The sequence below is a fragment of the Blennius ocellaris genome (assembly GCF_963422515.1).
Source record: "Blennius ocellaris genome assembly, chromosome: 1".
NCBI lineage: Eukaryota > Metazoa > Chordata > Actinopteri > Blenniiformes > Blenniidae > Blennius > Blennius ocellaris.
In genome coordinates this window covers 29,410,321-29,437,144 of record NC_137650.1, presented here as the reverse complement: position 1 = coordinate 29,437,144, position 26,824 = coordinate 29,410,321, and the positions used below count along the sequence as shown (strand labels likewise).

The 26,824-nt window shown below is 43.7% G+C and overlaps 1 protein-coding gene across 7 annotated transcripts in view; it reads left to right on the top strand.

The window, feature by feature from the left end:
* Positions 1–5,937: 5,937 nt before the first annotated feature.
* The window catches only part of baz2ba (bromodomain adjacent to zinc finger domain, 2Ba), a 68,005-nt gene continuing 47,118 nt past the window's right edge, over positions 5,938–26,824 (top strand). For 6 of the 7 annotated variants that reach the window (XM_080495288.1, XM_080495291.1, XM_080495289.1 and 3 more), the window contains exons 1-2: positions 5,938–6,113; positions 18,838–18,880. The gene's annotated coding sequence lies outside the window, so the exon portion shown is untranslated. The remainder of the gene's footprint in view (positions 6,114–18,837; positions 18,881–26,824) is intronic. The other variant, XM_080495286.1, reaches the window with a different exon arrangement.

The window sequence follows — 26,824 nt, the reverse complement described above, 5'->3', positions numbered from 1 at the left end:
CACACGCACGCGCGCACACACACACACACACACACACACACACACACACACACACACACACACACACACACATATGCACACACACAGTCAAAGGTTCTTTATATGGGAGATACACAGAGGCATTTTGTTAAGTAAGACGTGCTTCACATGTGGTTATTTATGTGTGGGGGCTGGAAACACTCATGTTTCAGGCAGCTTGTAGAAAAGACGCATGGATGAAACATATTTCAAATTACCCAGCAAATGAGCTTGCGTGCCTGAATATTATCTTATAGACACATATCAATTCATATGACAAAAATGTGTATTCTTCGCAAAAAAGGGAAAAAAAAAAAGAAGCATAATCTTGGAAATCTGTAAAAAAAAAAAAAAGATATTTAAACTAATGGAAACAGATTCTTACATTTTGATGACAAAGCACATTCTGAATATTGTCTTCTCAGCTGCTCCTGTTCACAACTCAATTCAGTTGTATATATATATATAGTGCCAATTACAACATCGCCATTTCATAGGACAAAGTAAAAACCCAACAATGCCACAAGAGCAAGCAATGTCCAGAATGGAGAGGAAAAACTCCCGTGGAAGAAACCTCTGCAGGATTAGAGTCAGCGAGGTCACCACAGTCAGTCATTGTAACATACGCAGTAGATCTGACTATCTTTTGTTGTTGTTTGTTTCTTTAAACACTAGATGCACTTTCTGAAGATGTGAGAGGTTTTCTTTTCACTCAAAACCATGAATGGCACCGAAGCATTGAAATTTGCTATTGAAACTAAAATTAAAAAAAAAAAAAAAAAATCTTAGATTGCTGGCAGTTTCAGTTTGACGCAATCATGAACCTTCAGGGTCAAAGTCACTTAAGAATCAGTCAGTCAGTTGCGAGAAGCACATACATAAACTGTATAGACAATCAGTTTGTCAGGTTGGCGTTTACACAAAAACTCAGATCATATATCATAAGTAAAAGCTAATGTCACATAAGCAACGTGCTGCACTGAAAGTGCAGCACGTTGCTCTTAAATGTGGTGTTACTTTTTTTTTTGCTCTCACTCGTATTTTCAGGGAACTCCGCCAAATCAAACTTGTCAAAGTCACTGCTTGAAAGGGAAAAGAAACACGCACGTACGCACACACACACGCACACACACACACAAAGCATTCTTCCTGCAGAAACAGCTCTGTTAAATCTCTGATGACTGATTTTGGCAACAATGATGTCCGTCAATATGAGCTAGGAACCTTGTGTGGATTAGCATTGGAGTGGAATTTCATGAATGGTAGTCTTACCTTTGCTTTTACAAATCACAAGCAAGTGACTGAGAAAAGTAGGTCCAGGTTTCTGTGGAATTACAGGATTGCTTCTTTTTGTGGCCATACATTATTCAAGTTTTAAGGAAAAAAAAAATACAACAAGGTGTCTAACAAATACGCACAGATACTATCAGATATTTTGTTTTCTATGTAGGTCAAAAAGAATAATGGCGAGTTACGATAATAGCGCAACAGCTACACCAGTGACTTATCTATCACTGTATATGCCACTGTTGAAGATATATCTTCTGTGGACAGAAATCAAAGCTAGTTGTATGTAAGCTATGATAATGCACTGAGGCTTGAAATTCCTTCAACTGTGAAAGCCATTTCCCTTGAAAAATCCCCTCAGCTTCATCTGTCGCAAAATGCAAAAAGCAAGAGAAATTGTCTGGGTACACAAAGTAGTATCGGGGTTTTTCTGTGTGTGTGTGCACATATTTATCTTTCTTCATGTCATCATTAGTTCAACGAGTGAGTAAAAAAAGCCATGCTACTTTATTCCAAGTTGATTAAATTACAAAACTAAGTGCGCACAGTTAACTGTAGTTAACTGTATTTAAGAGCAAGCTTCCTCCAGGGTGATATTCATGAAGACTAGAAGGAAAATACTAGGTTGATTACCTTTGCTAAACCCCTGCACTTAGGCGCAGATTTAGCGAATGGAAAATCTGCTGACATTTGGTGCGGTGTGTGTGTGTGTGTGTGTGTGTGTGTGTGTGTGTGTGTGTGTGTGTGTGTGTGTGTGTACACTGACGTGAGTAAAAGATGTTTTTATTTGATTCAAGGTCATTTGGCTTCGCTCAGGTTGGGGTGACATTTGCTTGTGATCTCATTCTTCATGGAGAGATGCATCACTGTGGGGCCGAGAGTTGTTTCTCCACTTTCCTGGCACAAATGACTCCTCATTCCCAGAAAAGGAACATACTAATGCTCTTCTCTCTCTCTCTCTCTTGCTGTCTCTCTCTCTCTCTCTCTCTCTGTCTCTCTCTATCGGTCATACACTGACAGCATGTGCACACGGACTGCATCTCCTCATTGAATGACAGTGTGAATGTACCTCATCAACGAATGAGTCACTCTACTACTCTGCTATTATGATGATTTCTCCCTTCTGTGTATTACATCATGCAACAGAGGGTTCTGCTCAGTTACATTCGCCACAATAAACAGTCTCCGAGCACATTAATTTAGTCTGTGCAAGGGGTTTATTAGTCAACCTTTCGCAGAAAACGTTGTTTGGTTGATCTTTCGAAGTGCTTTTCAGTTTGTTGGTGCTGCGTGCAGCACAGAATCCTATTCTTATGAATACATAGACAATAAAGCAGGCCTTTGTATTGGCTGAACACAAGGGGGTTACAAAAGCACTTGTAATGTCCCCAAAAGTGGATCCCTCTGGGGTTAAAGGTCGTGGCTTAATGCATCTTTCACTGCCATGGAGTCGCATATGTCATTAGATGTATTTAGGTTTTCAGAGTATCCGTGGTGAACCTTTTTGCTGTAAGGGCTGGTAGAATACTGATCAATAATAGCATTCATGAAGCATAATTGCCGAATTTAATGCCGGCGAGAGAATATGAGTGTTACTTGAGGCACACCAATATTCTACATATAGCAGACACAAATTGGTCCCTTGTGCTTTAATCACACAGGCAGTTCAAATCATTGACTTTTCAAATCGTTACATCTCACAAGGCATTGTGTTCAAGACTACTGATGTATTGAAGGGACGCCACAAAGAGAAGATACTACATGGATGGGAAGAATAATTACAGTCCAGTTGTGGGTTCTTACATTAATCCAAAACAAAAGATTAAATTAAATTAAACTCAACTATTACTGCGGTGTAAGATGACAGAGGCAGCTGACGAACAATAGTGCTCGACTCATTCTATACAGCAGAACATTGTCTTGATTTAATTTATTGGGTGTTTATTTAATACTTATTATGTAGCGCACAACAATAAGTGAGGACTAATTCAATTGCATAAAAAAGACATCCTAAGGCCACTTTCCTTGCGTGTGAACACTATTTTAAGCCCCATTTATGGTGTTCAAATTAAACATCTCGGAGTTGCTGGAAGCTTCTTGTGTTAATGGAATCCCACATAGTGGATTGTGTGGGGAAGAGAGCAGATGAATCTGTATTCCCTGAATGTGTCTGGGCAAAAATCAATAAATGCAAGCGCAGCTCCTCGCTTCTGATGGCTGTCCCTGTCTTTGCATGGTGGACTAATAGAAAAATAATAATTAAATTTAAATCACCAGATTAATTTGTTTTCCATCAGTCTCAGGAGAGATCCTTTTTTTTTTTTTTTTTTTTTCTTCCTGTTTCTTTAGTGGCTCATTATACTTTCTAATCAAGACAAAAAAAAGTCCCTCTTTTAGACAGACATGCTGTCTCCCTTCCCCCTTCTCTTCCCCGTGGTGTGCTTTCTCGCATTGCAGTCATTGTGCTGGCACTTATTATGTTACAAATGACCGAGGTACGGCAGGCATTCTCAGTGTGCATGCAAAGAGGGCCCACCCTTCTATGCTACTAGCGCCTTCTCCTAATGACGATGCTCAGAGTGCCCCCCAACGCCGCCCCATGCAGCCCTCTTCCCCATTCCCGCCCCCATGTGCTCTCTTTAATGAAGATTCTCCAATGCAATTAAAAATCCTTGCTTCTTGCTGCTACTGTATGACAAACAGGGCCACTGTCATTCCTCATGGCCTGTCATTCCTGCTACAAAAGGCGGAGGAGAGGGAGAAATACACCAGGGTGCCAGTGGCTAGAGACGGATAGAGAGGATTGTGTTGTGTATATATGTGTGTGTAAGTGTGTGTGGGTCAGTGTGGCTGTGTGCGTGTTTGAAGAAGAGCAAAAACCCCCATCTCAACAGGTAATGGAAAGGGGCAGAGAGAAAAATCAATGGCCAAAGAACATGGAGAGCAAGCTTATAAAATGGCTTTAACTGCACGCCACAAGCTGAATAAGGGGTTTGTGTGTCCATCCTCCAAACTCTCGTGATCATGAATGTTTTAGCAGACCCCCCCCACTCATCCACCACCTTTTCCTTTCCTTTTTTTTATTACTCATAAAAATGACTGATATCTGAGTAACATATTTGCAATTGTTGCAATACCAGCGAAAATGTTACAGTGACACTTTTTGAACGTTGTGACATAACAGCGTGAAGTGAGAAGAAAGCGACAGAAAAGAGGGAGAGAAGGGGGGGTGGTGAGAGAAAATCAGGATACATTTATGGTCATTTATAATGTTTATGAAGCATTAATGTGAATGCGCCTGTAAACCAACGCTCCATCACTCCGCTAACAACGAGTTCATTGTTTGTGCGTGATTTATGAGGTGTCCATAAAGTAACAGTGAACAGTTTGTTAATCCAGTATAATACCTGTTAATGTGGATACAACCAGTGGTGATGTGACACTTGGACACACACACACAAGCGCGCGCACGCACACACACACACACACACACACACACACACACACACACACACACACACACACACACACACACAGTTGGCTCTGTGACCCATCCTCATCAGGGTGGGGCTTTTAAGAACAGTTGCCCACTCCATCTGCAAAAAAAAAAAACTCCCCACCATCAACATCCCTCCACCCCACCCCCTTGTTGTTTTCCAGTTGAATGAAATAATCTTCCCCCGTCTGGAAACCCAGTCTGGGTCAGAGGGCCTGCGTTCAGCCTGTTGCTTATTGTGTGTTCAGAAGAGGAGGTAAAGCATACAATTAGGCACAGATGGCTGTCTTTGCCAGGCAATGTATTGATCCTATCCCGAGGAAGAGCTGCCCCGTTTCTGTTTTTGTTTCACAAAATGTCTCCTCATTTAGAGGCCGTGTGGAGCTGATTTGTATTTGTTTGATCACGCATCCGAGGGATCATTGTTTGGTCAGTTAATAGTCGGAGACACGTGTAATTTTGATCAGAGTTGACAGACAGCTAGACAGACAGATAGATAGATAGATAGATAGATAGATAGATAGATAGATAGATAGATAGATGACAATGCATGTGTGGCATCACTCTATCCTTCAGCTTTTGTAAGTGATAAAAGAATTTTGAAATTATGTTGCATAAAAAAACACCAAAACGAACAGATCTAGTAGATTCCTACTAATGACTTTAACCCCCCCCCAAAAAAGAAAATGCTGTATATAAGTAAAAACAAAATTTTATTATAATGTATAAAAACACATTTTAAGTAAAAAAAAAAAAAAAACGTAAAATCGATGTAAATATAAAATCATTTACATAAATGAACAAGTTGATAAAAGTTGAAATTAAAAAAAAAAAATTATTATTTCGACGCTATTTGTTTACACGCGTGACGTGACGCCACCAAACAAAACACGACAAAATAAAAGTTACCGCTTGCGTCCCTTTTCGGTAGCTCGCGGCAAAAAAAATGTCGCATCTAAAGTAATAACGGTCAATTACAGTATCCGTCCTTTCCCCCGGACCGCCGCACAAATAATAAGTTTTCTTTGTGTGGCAGTAGTGAGCTGACGTCAGGTCGGTTCCTTGAAGTGGAGCTGAATAAACCTTGAGAAGAGTCTCCTTCAATCTGCTGTTAGTAACTAACACACACACACACACTCACACACCGAGACTCAATTACTGCCCAATTCCCTTCTTTATCATTCGTCCCCGACCTCTTTCATAACCAAAACCGACCAAGGAAAAAAAAGAGGCGACAAGAAGACCGAGCCGAAGTGTTAGTTGAACTAAAAACCCACGCTGGAAATAAGTAAAGTGTCGAAACTAAAAGAAGGTAAGTGTTTTATTTTCACGGACGGCTCTTTTTTTTCCCTTCCTCTTCTCGCTCGCTCTCTCTCTCTTCGCCCCATCACAGAACAAGCGACGAGCTGCGTAGAGCTCCGGCTCCGCTTCGACTTTCTTTAAGCTCTTTGGGAGTAAAAAAGAAAAAAGAAAACTACTGCTTTAAACAGTTTCTTGCTTCGATGTGTTTTCTTTTCTTTTTTTTCTCAACCGGTCATCGTTTCGGGTCGCGGTTCGCGGTTTGTCGGGTCAAAGTTTTTTGGCCATTTTAACCGAAAGAAAGAAAAAAAAAACACCAAGTGTTTTTCCCCTTCTCTTCTTCTGAGTGCTGACCTGATAGTGGGAATCGTCTTTGTGTCCCTCTTTTCCCTTCCTCGCACCGCTTCGCTCGGTCGTATTTGATAACTTGTTTGTTTGTTATTTTCTTTTAACGGAATTGAACTTTTTTTGTGCTTTCTTCTCGTGTAAATGTTTTGGCTTGTCAGCCGTTTTTTTTTTTTTTTTTTAATTGTTTGGGGATGTGTCGGTTTTGTTTTGTGTCGTTTGATGTTGTAACCGCCAGCCGTTGGAAAAAGGGGGGCGCGAGAGCCGCGAGGCAGTGGACGGACTCACTGCTGCTCCTCCGCTGTGTCCGTCCGCTCAGCTCCATCCAGCTCCACAGTCCCTCGACGCCCAAATATATATTAAAAAAAACAAAACGATTAGCGAGAAACGCATAAATATCGCCTCCCTTTCTGTATCTGGATGTGTTATATTCGTGTGTTTTATTTAGAGTTTTAAGCTGTTTTTCTTTTTTTTTTGGTCGTGTTGCTGCGGGCAGCTTTGCCGGGGGGGGGGGGGGGGAAGCTGCCTGCCTGCCATGCATGCGCTACGGTCGCTTCCTCAAACCGAGCGGTGCGCGTGCAGCGAGGCGAGCTCGGCCCGAGTTGTTGAAATTTATCCCTTTGTGTATATTACAATATCCTCCATTTTTTCCCCCTGCCCCTTCCAAAACAACAAGCCTCTCGCCATCTTGGTTATTTTAAATTCGCCCCTCAAGCACCCCTACCTATCTACCCCCCTCCCTCCCTCTCTCGCTCTCTCTCTCTCTCTTCTCTAGCTCTTCTCGCACACATACACACAAACAGACTGGCGACTTTAAAAGGAAATGGATCCACGTTTTTTTTTTCTTTCAAGTTTCTTTCTTCTTTTTTTTTTTTCAACCAAAGTTTTTAGACTTTAGACGCGAGATCACACCCTGCGTGTGCTTTCAACAGAGGGAATTGTAAAAATTGCGGAGTGGGCATTTGAAGCCAGTTAATCCCGAAAGAGGAGATAGTTTGTGTTTATAAGTGATATGTTTTGCCTTTTAAAAGCACATTTAAAGCGACATGCTGTATTTTTTTTCAAGGGGACTTTAAAAAAAAAAAAAAAAATCCCACAGGGGCAGGTGGAAACATGGAGATGTTTTATGACAGCCGCATTTAGGGAAACCTGTTTATGCGTTTTAACTAAATGTTAAATGCAGACCAGTGTTTTGCACAGAGCTGCACAAACATGGAATGAATGAATGAAGGAGGACAGGAAGGTGTATTCGACCTAATTTCTTTGAATCACCCTTACATCTGGATATTATAACTTATTTGGATCACAAACATTGGTGTAGTTATAAAAGGTTGTTGGATGTTTTTTTTGCAAAGTTGAATTGACGTCTGAATGATGGATTCGCACAAATTGCCAAGTTTTGAAACGTTACTGCACACAGTTTAGATCACCAACAACTAAGCTGTTACTTGTCTGCAACAGTTTAGATTAGGAGGATCTTGGCAGGCTGTAAAATGGTGACCCTATTTAATTTCTGTCATCCATCTTACAAAAGGTGTTGTTTTTAGCTCACGCTCTGTCCCTTACTGTTAAAAATGTGGCCCCACTTTCTTCCCCATATGCTGTAAGCAGTTTAAGAAAGAGGAGGAGAGGAGGGGGGGGCGTAAAAAGAAAACAAACTGAACAAATGCTTTGAAATGGAAAATCTGATCATTTCACCTCCCACCTCTTTTGTTTGCCCGTTTATTGCTGCAAAGCTGGAGTGCAGAGGAGCAGATGTTTAGCCAAACATGAAGGCGCGGTGCTTCTGTCCTTATGGGGATGGCTCTCCCTCCTCTCACTGCTGATGCATCGACATGACAGCTGCTTGATTTCATGGAGCTGCTAAGAAGCCATTAGTGGTATCAGTGAATTGAAACGGAACAGTGTCTCCCAGTTTTCTATCACTATTACAACTATCTATTGTTAAGTGTCATTTTGTGCAGATTTGTTTGAGTCTGTGTGTGCGTGCACGTGTGTGTGTGTGTGTGCGTGCGCGTGCGCAGGCACATCCTGCAGCTGAACATACAACCAAGAAGAAGTACTAATGTATTGGTGCACCGTGTTTTCCCATAATTTGAGGGAGTGAGCAAGAGCAAAAGTGAAAAAAGGGGAACAAATCTGTCAGAGTTTGTTTGGCATGTTGGTTTGAAATGAAAGCACACTGTGCTACCTCAAGCACACTCAAATCAGAGATGTCTCTCCTTGCCAGGCCAAGAAGAAGAAAAAAAAAAAAGTCAACTCTGCTGGAGTTTTATGCTCGCTCTCTCTCTCTCTCTGTCTCTCCAGCTCTCTCTCTCTCTCTCTCTCTCTCTCTCTCTCTCTCTCTCTCTCTCTCCCTCTGCTTCTCTTTTTCTTCCTCAAATTGGAACTGTTGTTTTTGAAGAGATAAAGGAGGACTTCTGCTTGACTTGAACATTCAGGAATTAAGGATAGACATAGTTAAGCCCTATTTGCATGTCTACCAAAGTCACGGCAAACGGTTGCTATTGACTAAGCTGATTAGGTGAAATTAGGTTCACGAGCTCTGTGTCTGGGGGTGCTGAATCTGACAGAACTTGGACAGCTTTTGAGAAGACAATCCCATGTGCACACAAGGCTGTATTCTCCATAATCCCTTACTATTGAATATGGGGCTATCTTCTTTCTTTATGAAGGAAACCTATAGTTTGTATTCTTAGCAAAATGAAGTGAGTTTTATAAAGTGTGCGCGATATAGCAATCAAGTTATAGGGATGAGGCCGTGCTTAGATGACTACATGTTACGCCATTACTTTGTTTCCCCATCAAAGTAGGTGCAGCGCATATCATGTAAAAGTCGTCGTCGGTTGAAATTACAAGTGCACAGGGGGTAAACTTGAATCCATTTCCCCTATGCTATTTCCTTTTAAATCTGGAAGCCACTAATCCATTTTAAATGAGCAAGGTAAATACACCTGTTCTTTTGTGCTTTAACCAACTTTCTCATTGTTTTTATATTTTTGTCGTTGCTTTTTGAGGTCGCTCCAAACTGTGGCCACAGTGTTAGCCGTCATCATTCAGGGATTCTCTTGCCTCAAGCAGAAGAAATGAAGATCCAGTCAGATAACGTGGCAAAGTGAAGTGCTCCGTTACCTTCGATTGGCCCGAGAAACCTTCAGACTGTCGTGGTGTCTGCCTTTAATCACGACATAACAGAACACAACAGTATTATACCTGTGTTTGAACCTGTACCGAGGATCATTCCGACAATGCAACAGGAATAAAATGTAAATATTAAACTCTGTATTTATCCATCTTGTAAAAGACCTCCTGAAACATGAGCAGCTCTTTCAGACGTAATACATTGAATCTCATTCCACTGTTGCTCAATAGCGTGTCACTTGTGACTCCGTGTTATGTTCTGCATATTTAATATGTCAAGGGAGTATTCTCCTATTGGGCCGCATTAGTAATAATGACAAAAGATACAATTCTGCATTGGCACACATAGGCCAATGTGCAAAGGTATGGCCAATATCATTTTTATGGTCTATTCAAAGTGCTTAATAGAGTGTGAGTAACTTCCAGTCTTAATATTTCATGGCATTGATGTCAGTGTGTTATATTTAGTCAGAGATTAATAAGACCCACAAACAATCTATTGATAATAATGGCCATCTGGGAGCGCTGTCAAATCTCCACATGTTAGTGCTGACACTGAGCTGTGAAATTTAGAGAGGAAGCAGAGGTCTGCTCCCTGTAAACCAAATGATTCAAGGCCTAATGTTAGACACAGTGCATCCTGGCCATAGTTTCCTATTCCTTCTCATCGCTAAGTCATTTACTTGAGAATCTATCATGGAACACACACTTGAAGGCAAGAATGACAAACGGAGTAAAAAAAACAAAAACCCAAAACAAAACTGAGGACTTTAACAGATGTTCTGGAAGTAGCCACTAATCTTATGAGGACTAATGTTCCATTGAGAAGAAGAGACACGAGTGAAAGCCCCGAAAGCTTCGACGCATCAGATTGATAATACACGGTATTGTTACAGATCAAATCGGCTCCGCTCTCTCGGTCCTCCGGTTTTTGTTCGATACAGAGCCACGCAGGTGGCTCCCTTATTGATACGTGTTTACATGGCCTCGCAGGTTAATGTCCTCTCAGCTGGAAAGTTGGTTAGCTCTCCGAAGATCCACCTAACCTTATGTAACCTCGCTATTTTGGTAGCGCTGCATGTCCGCCGAATGTCCTGATAATCATCAGGGTACACAAATAATTGTCTAAAGTGCACGCTCGGTGACAGCTGCTTTTAACCAGGAGCCTTGTGACTTTCTGTGACCAACGTTATCTGCAGCCATCTATGCAGTGAGACATGCGTTTTGAAACGAAGGCCAACAAGGAAGCACACGTCTGTCTGTTGTAGAAACGAGTACACAATCTCAGACCGTTAATTAAGGCTAAACAAATCAACACCCATTTCAGTTTTTTCCCCCTGCATTTCTGAGTGGATTACATATCGTGGATTAATTACCCAACAATAGGCGGTGTAAAGTGCAATTGGGTCACCCAGCGTTGACTTTCAGGAGACAGAAGACAGAGCGGCCAAATTTGGGAGGGAAAGGCGATAAGCTGCTTCTTTGCTGTTCGTCCCCTGGGCCTCTATTTATCATTCAATGTGAGAATTTCCTTGATGAAAGTCAAGGTTGTTTGTGCATGCTCTGTCTCGTTGGGATGTCTGTTTTTCCACCAGCAAGGTGAAAAGGTTGATTTCCCCCCCCCCCCCCCCCCCCCCTCCAAAGAGAACCCTTGTTTGGAAAGTCCATGGTACTTTCTTTTAATGAAGTCTCAAAAGGTCTTCATGATTTTTCCACTTCAGGGCTGTTTTTGTTTTGTGCATTAGTGTGGGGGTGAAAATACAGATGTACCTCGTGTTTTGTTCACCATAGGTCTGCGCTCAACCAAGTCCTCGTAATTCACTGTTTGTCTCGATCGCATATTCATGCGGTAAAGACATCGCGAAGAGGGTTATCACTTTATGTGCTGCTGAAAGCATCCATTTAATGTGGCCTTTACAAAACACAAGAGTGGCAAGAAACACACACACACTCAAAAAAAAAAACATGGCAGCATTATGAAAGCATTTCTTTTCTTGAAAAGAAATCACATCAGTTTTATTTGGCTTCATGAAATGGAGACATTCAGAGTCTCTTAACATTAGCTGAATGAGGCTGGATTGGAACAGCGTAAACATGATGTCGGGGATTTTGTTTTTCTGTGAAAAAGCCAAACAAAATGTTTTCTCTCATTTACCTCCTATTGCTGCCCATTTGTGTGGGTTCCCAGCATTTTGTTTCAGTAGGAACTTGACTGTGGAAATGCAATGAGGTCTGGAAAACCTGCTATTTGGTTTGATGTTTACCACACCTTGACACTCTCAATCTGTAGAGGGTGGGGGGGGGGGGGGGCTGTATTTACACATTTCTCGACAATTCTCCCATGCTGACTGCGCTCAGATGGGGGGGGGGGGGGGGGGGGGACTCTGGGAATGGAAAAGAAATGGGAAGAAGGTTTCGGATGTTGGAATGGGAATGATATTGGTTTCTCTATTGGCGTGCCTCCTGGGTCAGTTGGTTCTTGATGATACTATAGAATAGCTTGTAGCAGGCGAGGGAGCTGTGAGCCTTGGTAGGTGTTAGGATGCACGTACACATGGGTGACACAGCCTCCAAATACAAACAGCTTGACACACACACACACACACACACACACACACACACACACACACACACACACACACACACACACACACACACACACACACACACACACACACACACACACACACACACATTTGCTGTCCGAACGCAAGCGTTTATGCATAGGGAAAGGACACACTCGCACACGAACATATACACACACACACAAATGCATGAGATTGCGCCTCGACAGCCCCCTTTTTATTGATCTTCTCCAGCATTTAAAATCTGGTCACTGCTGTCACAAAGGCTTTTTATTTTAGCTGCGCTGGCAAAGCCTGCTCCAAGCGAAGCCAGAATTTAAAATATTTAACTCCTACGTGGCACCCTGAGAAATGACAACGATGGAGGACAAACAAATAGGAATGCGGTTTATAGCTGCACAATAGCTATATGTGCATTTGTTCAGAGCCGTGTTTTATGTAAGACACTGATACAATCGGCTCTTGAGTGCCGGCTGTGTGAAGTGCTATAGTTCGGAGCCCAAATCTGCATATGCTGCATTTTCTCCCCATAAAGTTTTTATGAATTGAGCACTATCCTCTGCTTCTATTCAAGAAAGAACCAGACTGAAATGAACTCATCTTAGAACTGACCTGTGTGGCCTGACCTTGTTAGCTGTGCAGGCAGAAATGCGAGCAGTCATCGGATTAGTCATTACTGGACCAGGGACAAGCTGCTGTTTTTAGCATTTTAAGGTTAAAATAGGATGCTCCTGTGTAGAGCGGCAACTCAACGATGTCTAATCCTCAGAAGCCCTATAGCACGCAGTGTTAGAGTCCCAGTTATCTCACTTACTCTTACTTACTCTTGTTCTCTCAGCACACTAAACAAGGTATTGAAACAATAATTTCCCCTTTTTTTTTTCTTCTGGGGGGAATTGTCAGGGTGTTCAGTTAGTCCCAGATGGTGCGGAGAAAATGATCTGAGTCGGTCTGTTCGTGCTACCTTTTTGAAATAATTTGTCATGAAAAGGTCAACGGCACATTTCAGTGGTTTCAAAACGCTTCTACATTGTAGTGAAAATGCATGTCGCATTAACGGCTTATTAAAAACACCACCGGGCTGCCAGATCACATCGGGTTTTCTCATCCAGTTGAACCTGCTGCTGCGCTGTTGTAGTTTTTTTTCTCTTGTCCAGCTCTGAAAGCCAAGCCCTACTCAGTCTGTGGCATTGTCCCGTTTTCCCCCTCTCTCCGTCTGTTTGTCTGTCTGTTTCTCTCTCTCCCTCTCCCTCTCCCTCTCCCTCTCTCTCTCTCTCCCACTTGTGCGCTCTCTTTCTGAACGATGACACTGAGAGACAGCTGTAACGTGAGACGCCTCTCGATCCTGGCAGGGGCTTCGAAAGCTGAGGCAGAAGGGAGGGAGACGGCCTTTATCTGAGGCTGGGGGCACTGACCTCCTTCATTCCCCTTCTCCTTTTCTCTCCTCTGTCTCTGCATCTGCGAACATACCCTATCCTCCCCCCACTAAACGAAGCCAAAAGGGACTCCACTTTTGAGAACGTACCTCCCCAGACCAATAAACCTAATGAACGGGATTCGGTGTTGTTCCCGGTTACACCATTTAAACATCTCTTTGCTTTAAATTCATTTTTGGAATTCAAATTGTCTCCGTATTTACTTTGCTTTGGATTGAACGAACGAGTTGTCGAGGGTACAGAGGAAAGGGGTGGTATTTGATTGACTTTCGATCTGTAAGAGCACATATCTGTGTGTGTGTGTGTGTTTTGCGTGTGTGCGTGTAAGTGCATGTGTACTTTTGCATGTGGATGTAGATGGAAACAACCACACATCCCCTGGACTCTAGGCTATGGCTGCTAAATCCTCTGTGAGAGCTCCCGTGTGTAATCCAAACATTTAGAGCTAATTTAAGCATGCAGGCAGGAGCAGCATCCTTTAGGAAACAACAGCTCTCTCTTCCTCTTGCTCTCTCTCTCTCTCTCTCTCTCTCTTGCACTCTCTCTCTTCATCCAGCACCGTGTGTGTGTGTGTGTGTGTGTGTTGCACATGTGTTTGTGTGTGCTTCTTGATGTCGCTGGAGGGAAATGAAAGCACTCAATCACTCACCTGTCAGAGTACTTCAAAATCTGTCCACAACACAGACACAGGCACACATATACACACACGGACACATATGTGCATACACACTTACCCCCGAGGCTTTGACAGGACTGGCCCTTTATTGACTCCCTTGATCAAGGAGACAGTAGATCCATTTAATAGAAGCTCCACACTCGCACACATAAGCAGTGGAATCAAAGTGGATTCACATCTGCTCCCTTGCACAGCTTCACTCTATCCATTTCCTCTTGTTCAGTGGTGCTGGTAGTCACTTAAAACATTTTGGTGTGTGGGATTGAATTTGGAAGAGCCAATACTTATAGATGGCGTTATGTGTTTCATTGGAAGGGAGGCCAACAGCTATCTTATCATCACTGCAATGGCATTACACCAAAAAAAACCTCAGTTCTGATTCGCCTTTTCAACTCATCTTGTGCTATTGTATGGAGCGTAATCATGTCGCGATACAAGTCCGGCCTGGGTGATAGGCAATGCTCCTTTGGCCCTGGCCCCTCGTGCTCCCCAGTTGGCCGTGTTTTGTGCTGAGTGTTTTGGAAGGCCAGTTAGCCAAGAGGGTGCTGGGAGGAGATGTGACAGCTGTGTTGGTCACGGCTACTCTGACCTTCACACGTCATCTTGATGGATCATCAGGGCTGTAACGATATGCTGAACCTGTTGTGTAGGCCTGATTATCCACTGGCGATGATCTGGTCGCATACTGTACAGATACTGATATTTTTTTTATTTTTTTTATTTTAAATGCGGCCGTGGACAGTCAACAGCGAGTGCAGGATGACTTGCGTATCTGACGGGAGATTTATCTCACAAAGAGGAGCAAGGAATAAAAGTGGCTTGCCTAATGCAGCGATGGGCTCTCTGCCATTTTATAGAAAAAAAAAAGTTATCGGGACCACATAAAAAACATGCGTGAATACGGAGATGAGACTACGGCAGAGCGCAAGTCTGGTATTTCATATCTATATTCTACCTCTCATAAATGGGAGGCACTAATGTTCTGAGCTTTTCACCATTCTCAAAGCGCTCTACTTCGCTGTGTGGTGGAACCCGTTCCCTTGAGATGGCACTTGCTCCATCAAGTCAAGGAAGAAACCATTTAGTGGAATGACAAACACACACACACGCACACACACAGCACCGGGAGGCTGGGTGGATTTAAATTGCACTTAGACAAATGTTTCTCACAAGTTCTTTATTCCTCCGTTCTCCCTCTTACTTGCCCTGAACATACACTTACTCACATACAAAAGTACTTGCATAGAGATTCCATTTTGTCAGCTTTCAGCCCCAGATCATGTAACGATAAAAGATGCTGCCCTGCAGTTAAACACTGCCAGTAAATCACAGGGCAAAAGAAAGCTGGGAGAAGCACTTATTTTTAAGCAGCATGAGAGACCACACTGGGGGTGTGGTGGTGGCGGGGGGTTGAGACAGATAGGGTAAGACACGCAGAGAGCGAGAGAGAGAGGGGGGGGGGGGGGTGGGGGGGGGGATTGTGTGTGATGAAGAGATGAATCACTGCTATTTAGGGATTGGTTTCCTGCAACTGATTGTGTGACGACTCGGTGGCGGACAGATTGTCAAGACTTGCCTGTTTTGTTCTGGGGGCTTCAGGAAAATGTCCGTGGCCAAGTCTCGCTAAACTCACTCCCACAGGGCCCGGTGTGCCAGAGATCAGGAGAGACAACAGAGACAAACACCTCACCGGTGTCGCTCTTCTAACAAGGCATCAAATATTAAAATGCAAGGGATTTTAGGCCAATCTCAATATGTATATTTTCAGAGTACACTTGTTTTCCACGCTCGAATGCCAACAGAGTTTTTTTTTTTTTTTTTTTTTGGTACTATTAAAAATAAACTGGTGGCTTACATGAAGCATGGAGGGATTGTTCTTTCTTTCTTTCTTTCTTTCTTTCCTTCTTTCTGTCCTCCTTTCTTTCCTTCTTTCCTTTTCTTGTGGTGTACAAAAGTACGACCCTTGTATTTAGCCCTGTGCAGATGCCTCGGAGCTGCAGTATGAATCCACCAGTAAAGTCAACATCTGTTTGGCTGAGGCAGCAGGGGTAGATTAGGGAAACCAAACAAGACCATTCCGAGAGACGTCATAACAGTTAAGCAGTGCACTGTCCATGTGTAAGCATGCCTGCAGAGTAAATGCAGGTAATTATAAGTTTGTGGATAGTTCCTGTTTTTTTCCCCCCCTTCTTTTCTGCCTTTTAAGTTAATTTGATGGAAATTACTAAGTATGATGGCTATTATTAAGTTGACATTCAGATTGTTCCTCGGAACGGAGTATCAGTAATACCTCATATAACTTAGGGCAGTAATTTGTTGAATCGCTTTGATATGGGCTATAAAATAGTTTTGTGTTGCGTTCAGAAACATAATTAGAAGGATTCCATTCATACAACCTGATGTTTTTTCCCCCTTGTAGGGTGATTTAATTATCTCACTATTTGCGCGTTGATAAACAGTTATTTGAATTTGTCATATAAGATAAACAACCACATGGCTATTTGATTACGTGACATAAACCTGGTAGAAACCATAGTTATGAATGATTTATTCATTTGGCGTGTTTTTAAAAGGATCCATTAACTTCTTCTGCTTTTACTTAATCTATAGTGAATATTCTTTGTGTTTCTGATTTACGTGATAGGATAAAGAAAATACGTTGGACGGTTTTCAGTGTAAATTGGACAAAACAAGCATTTGTGAAAAGTAATGTATTAGTACTTGTATTAGTCAAAAGATCTTCTTTGTATCGTGAAACAATCTTTTGCAATAAAGAAAGCTTGGCTTATGTAGCAGTGCATTGTTTGTTACAGCCTTGACATGATAAACTGACATTATTTATAAGGACACTGCAGCTGGAAAAGACTTCAGGCTCTATGGCTGAGGGAAGAAGTGTGTGTTTTGTGATATTTCATCCATCTGCTATTGATGTAAAACTGCTAAGATCTTACAGTAAAATGGGGTTAATAGACTAACAGCCTGATTCCCAGTCAGGCAAATGATGGCAGACAGCACTGGCTTTCTTATCCAGTGTAATTCACCTGCTCCGTGGCTGGCAAATCATTTTCTGTTCTGTGCTGAAGTCTTGTGAGCAGAGATCCTTTAATCATCCCCTAATAGGCCTTTATGAAAAAGCTGAAGATGAATTCAGCTTACCTGGCTCTCTGTTATCATTATCACTGCGATGAGTTATCAAAGTATTTGTGTGTGTGTGTGTGTGTGTGTGTGTGTGTGTGTGTGTGTGTGTGTGTGTGTGTGTGTGTGTGCGTGTGTGCGTGTGTGCGTGTGTGCGTGCGTGCGCGCGTGCGTGCGTGCGCGCGTGCGTGTGTGTCATGAAGAGAACCATTACACTTCGATCAGTTTGGTCATTATCAACACAGTCAGTCGAGGTGATTCCTGTTTAGGGATAAATTGAGCCGTAATCACAGATGTTAAGTTTCTTTATGAGCCACAGACTTTAACATGACAGGGGCATATTAGGAAATCACTCGCAATGTATGTCTTTTGTTACCTTTTCAACGAGTGACATTTAAAAAAATGACTACAAACCAAAGCTTGTCCAATAAGGCTGCGCACCATGTGACCACGTCCGTGCAGATGAAGCATCCACCAGACTTGATTCTGTTGCCGTTTACCAGATGGATTTATTTACTGACAACAAAACCTTGTTAGATAGCTACCCACACATGCTGTAACTCTGCTTGTGTGTTGGTGTGTCGGGAAATATATCTGCAAGACCCAGGCTTCCCGCGTCTTCTGTGTGTGCGCGTGTTTGCCGAGAACTGGAAGTTTGGAGGTGCAGTGTTTTGTTACTACCTAACCATGCGGACACAAGTTACACCTGACATTCAAGCTGAAATATCTTCTTTGGCATTATTTATATTGAAGAATATGTTACATCAGCCTGACTGAAACTCATGAAATGAAATCAGTGTGTGTGTGTGTGTGTTTGCTTGCTGTAGTGTGGTATACAAAGCTGGGTGGTGTCTGTTATGGTGAGCTGCTTAGATTAGGCACCGGCTGTAAGTGCTCAGGAGGGCCTTAGAGACTATGTATGAGAGATGGGCGTGAGAACGCTGGTGAGGCTTCGTTCTCTGCAAGAACTGTCTTGTGTTTAGGGAAAATATCCTCGTACTCAAAGCTCCAATGTCTAGATCCATTTCTAACAAACAGGTTTTGCAGGAAAAAAAAAAAAAAAAAAGCTCAGGGAGAAAGAGACTTTTTCTGGGTGTGAATATCCGTGTGTGTGTGTGTGTGTCACAACAGCTGTGTTTCAGACGTCACTATATATTTTTTGTTTTTTGTTTTGTTTGATATCTCTGAAAACCACAAATCGAAGCTGTGTAACTGTAACTTTGATATCTGACTAGTTTTCACCCACTCTCAAGTTGTCAACAAAAAAAACACTGGGATTATCACAATACTGCCATTAATCCTACAATCATATTGAAATGTTTTTTGTTTTTTTTAAATGGGCAGAGACGCATTACTCCTGTGACTCAGATGGCGCATTTACCCTGAACCGCAGTGATCTTTTGTTTCTGCTTTTTCCAGGTGTTACAGCAGTTATGTCAAAGAGCTGAAGACATTTCTAACAGTGAGTATACCAAAGTGCTTCCACTTCTCATCTCTTTCACTTCTGTCCCTGTGATGTATGTGTTGCAAAATAGTTGATGCGTGACTTTTAAAGATATATATTGTCCCACACTTCTGCTTTTGTTGTTGGGTTGTTGTTTTTTTGGGGGTTTTTTTGCGACACACAGGAGCAAACTTGCAGACTCCTCCAGTTTCAGGCCTAATTTGATTTTCATTCATTCAGTGAAAGAGGATGTTTTTTTTCTTTTCCCTTTTCTCTCTCTCTCTCTCCCCCAATTAAATTTAACAAGAGCCCCTTGAAAAGCAGTTGTTATGATTACATTACAAATCCGGGGTTCATTCAGTGAATCAAGCAATTAATTAGATTTCATTCTAATCAGAATATTTGTATGAAACGTGTGCGCCTAATAAACATCCTTTGAGTTTGCTATCTGTTCAGTGCCAACACCGAATGTAAACGGCTGTTAACTGTGTCTGACAGTGCTTCTAGGTGAGGATCTTGGATTACGTTCAGTTGCTTACGTGCACCGAGATGCGCAGCCTTAATCTCCTCAACTCTCCGACCGTTTCACTCTTCCCCTTTTCTCACTCCGTCTGTTTGTGAGCGCGAGCTGTACTCAGGGGCGCGGCTGCGTCCTCAAGGCTTCACTCCGCTCACACCAAGGTGGCAGTTTATTGTTCAATACACAGACAATGACTTGCACTTTCTCTCCTGCCTGACTTGATGGCCCTGTGCCTGTAAGTGTGTCAGCAGATGAAATGGGATATTTTCTAAGAAGTTTTTTTTTTTCTACTTCAATGCAGAGCTCAGAGAGAAAAATACTTGTTTCACCCGTGACTACAGTTTTTATCCTTCTGTGTTACCAGAGCTGAGTCTATCAAGCTGAACTGTTAAGCGCTTCATCTCTGGCTGTGAATGATACATTATATCCCCTGCAGGTCAGCGCAAGCTGCTTGTATCATTTGGAATAAGTATTGATGAATCTTCTCTTGAGGAGTCAGGTTTTTTTTTTTTGGTGGGTGGGTGGGTGGGGGGTGTTCTGTAGCTCAACCCCCCACAGCTGGCTGCTCCTAACTGGTGTCTTGGCTGCCTGACTCCTTCCTGCAGCCCCATAGAGAACAAGCACAGCAGAGCACAGGCAAAGATGGAGCTCATCCAAACAGCTATGGTGTAATTAGTTGACATTTGTTGCTTGGAAGACAAGAGTAAGGGGAGAAGGAAAGAGCTGCTCAACTCAAACACCCAGAGGAATATGCAAATGTTGAGAGTGAGAGAAAGCGAAAGAAAGACAGAGACAAAGTGTCTAATGGCACAGGGATATAATTATATTACATTTACGTATGTTTGCGTGCGCGTGTGGGCACATTAGTGTGTTTATGAACCCATTGAACTTTGTGTGTGTTTTGCCACAGGAAAGGCACAGACCACCGGTCACCAGAAAGGACTACGAAATGTAGTCAAATAAGAACAATCCTTTCTTGACGAGAGGACATTTTCCTGCTTCCTTGTATTGAACTGTCACTTGGGCATTACACAACCAAGACACACTGCACCTATGCGAAGCATCCCTCCACAGCTGGGCTGTGTTTGCTCCGCTTCTGGGAAGGCTGTGCATGCATGTGTTTGCACGTCTTGTTTGCGGGGCATGCATTTCAAGGGAGCGCACTGTAATGCATGCGGACTTATCTGTACTTAAGCCAAGGTGCTGTGTGGAGGAGCAGCAATGCTTACGCAGCCCCATCTGCTTGAAATGCAATGCTTTTTAATGACAAAACACTGAGTGCCTGGGAGGTGTCTGTCTGTGTGTGCGTGCGTGCGCGCGCACGGGCACACGCGCGCGCGCCCGTGTGTTATGAGTGTGAAATAGAGAGGAATAAAGGGAGAGGGAAAGGAGAGAGAAAAACATCTCGAAGGTCAGGAGCAGCGGGCGGCCGTAGGGGAGAGACACGTGAGACAGAGATAGTCTTGCGTCAGCCCCACAGCAGTCCGTTCTTTATGTGTGTGCGTGCGTGTGTCCTGTGGGGCCAGCATTTCCATCCGCATCCCACCGTGTGTTACATCGGAGCAGCGTGCCAGCGTTTCTATTCTGAGTTGCCTCAATCTGCATGCAAAGAAAGACAAACGCGGGGGGGGGGGGGGATAGATGGATAGATAGAAGATGGATAGATGTATGCACAAAATACTGCTTGGAAATACTTAGTAGCAGTCAGTCATTGAGCCATAGATAATTTTTTACATGGCTCCGGTGACAGTGGAGGGGGAAATTACACCTTCTAGCCTGAGGGGAAAGAATTTGTGCGTCTTGCTGCCTGTCACAAAACCCTGAATAGAGTTTCATCAATCCTACCAACTACTATCATTTTTCAGCTCTTATTCATGAGCCTGCTTTGTTTCTCACAGTGTCTTTTTCACCGTGCCCTTTAAACCGGTGCTCTGTTAGATTGGGAAAGTGTTTGAGATAACGCCTAAACATTTAGTACTTTGTACTTGCCTCGGAGCTAAGATTGTTAAAAAGCCACTGCGAGATTGTCCTCGGGATACGGAGCAGCGTGGATTCAGCAGACACACTCCAAGCATTAGTTCGAGGCTTACCCATTCACGTCTCTTTGGGTTGCTTTCACCCACACACACAAACACACACACACACTCTTTCCGCGCATGGAAGAAAACGCCGACCGTCCCTCTAATGCTTCCTCTTTGCCCCGCGTGGTCTCAACAGGGTTCAAGCCTGTTGCCAGACTTTTGATTCACCCCCACTGCCCAACCGCCTCTGCTCTCCTTGTCCCTCATGAAGAGCCGCATGCGTGGGGCGAGGCTGCTCTTTTACAGACCCTTCTGCCATGAATCACTGCTCGCACCCAGGGAGCCTCAGTCCACTCAGGGGCTGCCTGCCCGGCTCATAATGTGCGTGGTCATGAGGGGGCCATTTTGAATGGAGGCCAGACAAAACAGGAGCTAAAGAACCCAAGCTGTGAGCTTTCCCAGAGAGGGTAGCAACAGGAGTGGTGTGTGCGTGCTTTAATGTGTTTGTCGTAGGGAAGGAGGGGGGGGGGGGTGTTTGACACACAATGCTGAGTTCTTGGTGTCATAATGCAACATAATTGTATACTGGTTATTTATGAAACATTAGGAGTAGACATTTAAACCTCATGCATCACAAACCTTTTAGCCGCATACAAACGGGATTGCAATTTGAGCTCCTCGGACTCAGCACTAAAGCCTGTTTCAGTGTTGGGTTTGAAAACAAATGATGATCCAGCTTTTACTTGCACTTACTTACAAGTAACACAGTACTTGGAGAGAATATTTTTTTTTTCCGTTCGAGAGACTCGTCAAATTTAAGGTTGTTAATGTGCGCGAGGCCAAGTAAGAAAGGCAGCAGTCTATTTATTCACATTATGTTTATTAGTATTAATATACTGATGAATTTTGTTTTGTAACTATCAATGGATGGTAGTTTGTCATTGCTTTGGATGTGCATTTGGCTGATCATTAGCAGAATGATGCTTCTGTTTTGTGGTTCTATCTAATGTTTTATCTCATTGTGTCTATTTGGATTAAAGGTTTTAACATTCATGCAGCTCACATTTCTTGTTTTAAAAAAAAAAAATCCTTTCCCCTTACTCTTTCTATAGCTTTTAAAGATTTACCTCATGTTGTTCAAGTGTGTATTCGTAGCTGATGATCAATATTTACCAGCGAGCTGTTGTGTTTTGTTCTCAGTATATGAGTGTGTTACATGTGTCACTTACACATGTCTGAAGGGTTCCTCCTATATGGAGATAATTAAGCAGGCCACATACAGGCATATGCTCTCTCTCTCTCTCTCTGTCTCTCTCTCTCTCTCTCTCTCTCTCTCTCTCTCTCGCTCTCTCGCTCTCGCACACACACCACCATTGGGTACTTAATATCAACTATCAATGTGAAACATAGACTCGATTTGACCTTAACCACATCTTCTACTTGCTCAGCCTCAAAACACTCTTCACTTTAGAAATAAATGATTTACATCATTGGAACTCACTTGTTATTTGTTGTGAGGATGATAGACGGTACCATGTGAGGTGTAATCACATTTTATGTGGAACAGACACACACACACACACACACACACACACACACACACACACACACACACACACACACACACACACACACACACACACACACACACACACACACACACACACACACACACACACACACACACACACACACACACACACACACACTCATCCAATGCCAGCTGTTGCCCTCTTAAAGCCTCCAGCTTTATTGGGTCTATCTGCTGCATTTATGACCAAACCACCACATCTCTTCGACCGTCTTTATCCGCTGGCCTCTGTTTCGGCCATGGCCCCCTTGTCTCTTGACATCCTGTACTGCCTCCCGCTCCGTAACCCCATCTCCACAATCGTCTCCTCTGCTCCTCCGCTTCAAAACACCCACACGCCCAAAGACGGTTTGCCCACAACCCAGTGCCATGGATGTGGCTTCTGCCTCTAACCCGTGCCTTTTGGCGGTGAGTAGTTTGTCCCGACTGTGCCCGTGTGTCCCGGGGCCTGTCGGCCATGGCCAGGTTGTAACCTGGATACAGCTGCAGTCCAGAGGAGCCATTAGCAGTGCCAGGAGGCCCCCAGCTCCCAGTGAGAGCTCATTACTGTTTCTGTGCAGTCACACTTCTCCTATGAAACACAGCAGCGTGCCTGGTGAAACTAGCCAGGACATTGAGCCTCAGGGAAACCATTACAGCTTGATTTGGAGTTGTGAGAGAGGGAGGCAGGAAGAGACGGCGAGAGGCAAAGGTTTTATCTGAAGAAGCAAACGAATACCAGGAATAATATTAATCATTAAGCGCATTCACTTTTCCCCCCGCGCTTGACTTCAAGACTGTTAGTATCTGTGTTTATTGGTTCCTTTTGCTCTTTGTTCAGAGTGTGTGTGTGTGTGTGTGTGTGTGTGTGTGTGTGTGTGTGTGTGTGTGTGTGTGTGTGTGTGTGTGTGTGCGCGCGTGTGTGTGCGTGTGTGTGTCCGCACGCACTCTCGGAGGCCCAGTTCAGCTGTCTAGTCTGGTGTGCAGATGGTTGAGTTGGGGCCTGTTGAATAAGATACCCTTTTCCTCCCCTCTTGTCTTTTCATGTTTTCTTTCCCCCCATCTCTTCTTTCTTTTTATCCCTCTGTGTCCTCTTACTTTACCTTCCTTTCCTTCCCTTCCCTTCCCTTTGTCTTTGTCCGATCTTTCCCTTTCCTTGCTGCATTTTTCTGCTAGGTTTCATTTACCAGTTACATCCCTGGCTGCCTTCTCTCTTTCATCACTGCATCTGCTGAGGGCCATCTTGGGCAGAGAAGAGTTTTCCATCGCTCTATTTTCTCCTCTCCCTCCTTCTTTATGCGCCTCTCAGGGCTCAGTGCCGCAGCTATACGCGGTGGCTTTGGAATGAAATGTCTCTTAACCGAGCCATGTGCCCCGGAGCTACGGTAATTGCAGGTGAAATTCAGCTTCCTCTTTAAAATGCCATCTCTCATTTCCAGTTACCGGCCCCCTCCATATCTCTCTCTCTCTCTCCCTTTCTCTGCCTCCCTCCCCTCCCGCTTCTCTCCCTCTCTCCCTCTGGCTGTCTTTCAGAGGCGTGTGAATCCCTCAGCCCCTGTCGCGTCTCTGCCCCAACAGACACTCCCACAATGCACAGCGCTGATGGTTGCACGGTGATATCAGCCATGCAGAGGAAAGGGAGGGCCTCGACACATACACATTCAATATGTGCGTGTGTGTGTGTGTGCAAAAGTGTGCAAAGTGTGTGTGTGTGTGTGTGTGTGTGTGCGCGTGACAGAAACTGAAATATGTGTGTTTGTTTGTGAGTGGGAGACAATGAGCGTATACGTACATCTGTGTGCCGAGGAAAAAAGTGATGTGTGTTGCTGTGTGCCTGTGGTGGAGGTGTCTATGAGCGTGTGTGTACGTGTATGTGTGTGTGTGAGCTTGTGTGTGTACAGCGTCAGCAAGGCGTGAGCTGTGTAGAGGTGACATCAAGGTGAACGCGGCGTGCAGAATGCTCTGCCGACTCGGGAGGCAGCAAATGGCTCTGTGGCAGATGGAGTCTTTGTCAGGGAAGAAAAATGGCAACTCAAGAGCGTCAGAAAGGACCCCCACCCCCCAACACACACACCCACACACACACACACACACACACACACACACACACACACACACACACACACACACACACACACACACACACACACACACACACACACACACACACACACACACACACACACACACTAAAGACCACACTTTCTGTCTGCCTCTGTGTCCTCTTTTTTTTTTTTTTCTTTTACACAGTTGGTCACACAAAAGACACATTAATAGATACAACGTATGCATACTGATATGTACACACACACACACACACACAGACTAATGCAAGTACACAGGCTGACACACATACATCTTTCCACCTCCATCTCCTCCCCTCCTCCTCCTTAGTGAGCTGGGCTGGCGGGCGGTGACCTTCCCCTGCTCGGAGGGTTCCCTGGCTGTTTGATCAATTATCCCTCTCCCATTGTTTACCAGGAAGCAGGAGTAGAGAGGAGAGGAGAAGAAGGCTCAAAATGGCCACTGTCAGGTGGAGGGATCCATTTCCCTGCCAGCGTGGGGGTGGGGGTTAGGGAGAGAGGGAGCGACGGAGAGACCAGTGCTATGAAGCGTGCTTTGAGGGAAGGGAGGAGCATGATTCCCTGGCAGTTGGGATGATATGACACTCCGCCGAAGGTGCAGCCCTGACAGTAGTTAACATTTACAATGCTGACATCATCCGTTAAAAGGTAGTAGTCAGTTCCTGAAACTTTCCATCACCAAACATGAGTATAGTTTTTAGTGTAAATCCCAAAAGAGCATGTTTTTTTTGTGCTCGCTGTCCACAAATGGGTGCCACATGTATCTCTGAGATGTACTGTCATGGCTGTGGAATGTTGCAAACACATTTCGCATGTATGCATATTTGCCACAATACTGCAGGTACACTTCCTATTTTTAGCGTGGCGAAGTGAGGGGGGGTACATACTCTAAAGGTCAGGTGGCAGGGAGAAAAAAAAAATGAGTGGGAACAAATGATGCACTAAGCGAATGACACTCTGAGGTCCTGCTTTAATATGTATGTATCGCAGGTTGATGGCTGATTTCATTAGCGCCTCTCATTGTTATGCATAGATTGTCCTCCTGCAGCAAAATGAATATTGTATTCACACACACACATATACTCACACACACACTCACTCACTCTGTCTCTCTTTTTTAGACACACACACACACACACACACACACTCACACACACACACACACACACACACACACACACACACACACACACACACACACACACACACACACACACACACACACACACACACACACACACACACACACACACACACACACACACACACACACACACAAACTGCGATTTTCAGGGAATACTGTATGTTTGCATCTTGCAGACGACTTGAAGAAAAAGGTTGATGTTTCCACAGGCTGTTATCTGCGTCGGCTATAATTAAAACAATTTACAGAGCTGTCATTTTGAAACAGGTTTCGGCGCTGCCGTGGACAATTCCCTGTCAGGTAGTAAGCGTGATTATTTAGGGGTCCTTGTTCATATGCGAGAGAATTATTTTTAAAGCAGCAAAGGAGAGGCTTTTTTCAGTTTAAATGACTGAGGTATAATAAGTCACGTTGGCGTCTCAGGGTTCAGATTATGTCACTTCTCTTTACGGAAATTTCTGCACGTACAAACCTCCGTGTGAGAGTGGCTATAATACATTGAGTACGATCCATTAGTTTGTTTGTGAGGCGTTATTCCCTTCCTTGCACACAGAGAATACATACAGTGAGTGTGTGAAAATGCCTGACCGCCTCTTTGTAATCCTCCAAGATGACTGTGTTTC